This window comes from Hordeum vulgare, chromosome 4H, assembly GCF_904849725.1.
Source record: "Hordeum vulgare subsp. vulgare chromosome 4H, MorexV3_pseudomolecules_assembly, whole genome shotgun sequence".
NCBI classification, from domain to species: domain Eukaryota; kingdom Viridiplantae; phylum Streptophyta; class Magnoliopsida; order Poales; family Poaceae; genus Hordeum; species Hordeum vulgare.
In genome coordinates, this window is record NC_058521.1 from 220,895,546 (window position 1) to 220,898,390 (window position 2,845).

A 2,845-nucleotide genomic window follows, 5' to 3' on the forward strand; every position below is an offset into this window, starting at 1 on the left:
CATGTAGGAATGACTTTGAAATCTTTAGAGGTAAAGGATACTATTGTTGATGAAAGGGTAGAAAAAGGTTTAAGTACAATTGATTGACAAAGTGGGTTCGGCCTTCACATGTAACAGCCCGAGACAGACGCTGAAGAGGATTCCCCATTTATTTTGTAACAGCCCGAGACAGACGCTGAAGAGGTTGTCCGTCACATTCATCATCGCATCATGTGCATCATCTGCATTGCATTGGCACTCGATTGTGCCGGTTTTCAAGACATGAATCCATAATTAGTTGTCGATTCTCTCCGTTGTCAACGTTGACCATTTTGGGACCAACTACACACGCACGTGCCCATGACATCGTTAAAATCTTGTTTTTAAAAGTGTGTACAAAACTTTCTCAGATTAGAATGAAACTTGGTGTGCGGTCTTATTTTTATGTAGGTAGGCCGCGTGCCAAATTTCATCGCAATCAGAGTTCGTTTGATAGTTGAACGTTCAACCATAGCGGCACCGTCGTCGGTTTATCGGCGGACGTTTTTTGGTGTTTTAAAATCTCCTTGCCGGGTCACAAACCTCCCTCTCTTCGCCACCTAGCCTACTCTACACAACCCACCTAGCCTGAAGTCGTGACCGCAGTCGTCCGATCGCGATCCTATGGTCCGAATTCGAATGAAATATCTAACCCTAGCCCGTTGTCTATATATGGGCAGTCATACCTACATAATTTGGACCCAAAACCTTATCCCCCTCGTTCCCCGTGACCTAAATCCTAGCCAGCCGCTGCATCTAGCTTCACCCACCTTAGCCGCCAGGCCCGGGAGGCCCATCTGAGACCCGACCTGGGCCCCGATCCATCGCCGTCGCTTGGAGCACAAGGCTCCCGCTACTCTTCCTGTTCTGCCCGAGCAGGTCGCCTCGAGCGCTCGCCCCGCAGCGTACAGCTCATCTTCCGCCAACCTAGGGTCGCCGGAGCGCACCCTCCCTGCCGGAGCTGCAGCAGGCCGGTGCCCTACGCTCCTTTCTCTCCCCCTCCTTCTTCCCCCTCTCTCCCTCTACCTAAGTCCCCTTAAGCCTCTCCCTCCCTACAAGAGCCGCCAGCCGATCTGCCTGTAGCGGTGCCGCCTCGAGCAGCCATTGCCAGGAATGGGTGCCGCAGCACCGGATTCACCCGTGCCCGCTGGGATTTGGGACCCTCGCCTTGGAACCGCCGACCGAGCCACCGTAGATCCCGCATCGCCGCCTCCCTTGTCTAATGTTCGTGCGCCGTGTAGGGGGACGAGGAACCGTCGTTCGCCCTGCAGCGTCTTCACATGGGCCGCGCAAGCACATGCAGCCAGGCCTCGCCAGGCCTAGCGATCGGCGCGCTCGCCAGCCAGGCCCAGCCAGCCTTCGGCCTGCCCCGCCACTTCACCAGGCCAGCCCAAGGTGAAATCTACCCCCCTTTTTCTTATCTTTCGCCTAAGGCACGAAATACTATGTTGCGCCATCGTTTTGGCATGTTTAGTATTTATTTAGGACCTACGAATTTATCCAATTTCAGAAAAGGCATATTTTTAAAACGCGCGTAGATTTTAATCCCTGCGACGGATCGGAACAAGTCATATATGTAAAACGTGTAGAATTTTGCGAACAATAATATTTTCCAACTACCATGCATAGTTAAAACTGTTAACCTTGCTTTTTGCCTCGTTTTTCCTATCGTGTCGTGTGAAAAATGGTTAATTCGTAGCTAGTGATCCGTAGCTCCGTTGGAGATGATCGATATATGTAAATGGACTAGAACAACGAGTAGAATCACGTGAACCACTTTGTTTTGCTGTTTAACAAACATAAAATTTGGTTAGGAAAAATCTGGACATATTTTAAAGTTAACGTGTGGGTTCAGTTCGGAGATGCTATATGTCGTTTCCGGCCGCATTTAAAATGCCTAGATAGGTAGATTATTTTTGCTTCACCTCTTGCCATGCCTAACAACATTTAATATTGATGCGTACCTAAACGAGAGTGAACTAAATATTTGAATGTGGAGTTTCATCAATATGAAACTCGTTGCATATTGAGCTTCACTTAATGTGTAGTGTTTGTCATGCCTTGCACATTTGAAACTCATCATGCATCATATTAGGGTGCACATCGTATCATGCATGTGCCGTGGTGAATGTTGCATGTTGATTCTTGTTTCCGGTTTGCTGCATCTCGCTAGAGTTCCGCAAGCATGTTGGAATGTGAGGATCCGTTCGACTACGTCGGTTCATCTACTTCACGGAGCCGTTCTTCTTCCAAGCAGGGTCTCAGGAAAGATGACCATTTCCCTATATACCATTACTATCAATGCCATGCTAGTTGTCTTGTTTCTTTCGTTATGTCCCATTGCCTACCACCTATTAAATGTCAGCCTCTCAACGTTGCCATGAAACCATCAACCTTCTACAACCTAGCAAACCACTGATTGGCTATGTTACCGCTTTCTTAACCATGTGTTAGCATTGCTAGCTGCACGCGCATTTGCTTCCCTTTGTTAACATGGGTTCCTTTTTATATCACCATATACTTGCTATTTAATTCAATGCACCTAAATACTTGGTAAAAGGTGGAAGGCTCGGCTTTCTAGCCTAGTGTTTTGTTCCATATTTGTCCCCTTAGTTTCGGCTACCGGTGTTATATTGCATAAATGAGTGCTCCTAACACGGCGGGGTTGTTATGGGGACACCCTTGATAATTCGTCTTAGTTAAAGCTTGTCTAGAAATGCCCAACTTTGGTTTTACATTTTCCTAATAACTAATAAATAATACAGGGACCCACCGGCACCCACGGATCATTAATCAGCCCCCGGGCCAGTGCTCCTCATGAGTGTTT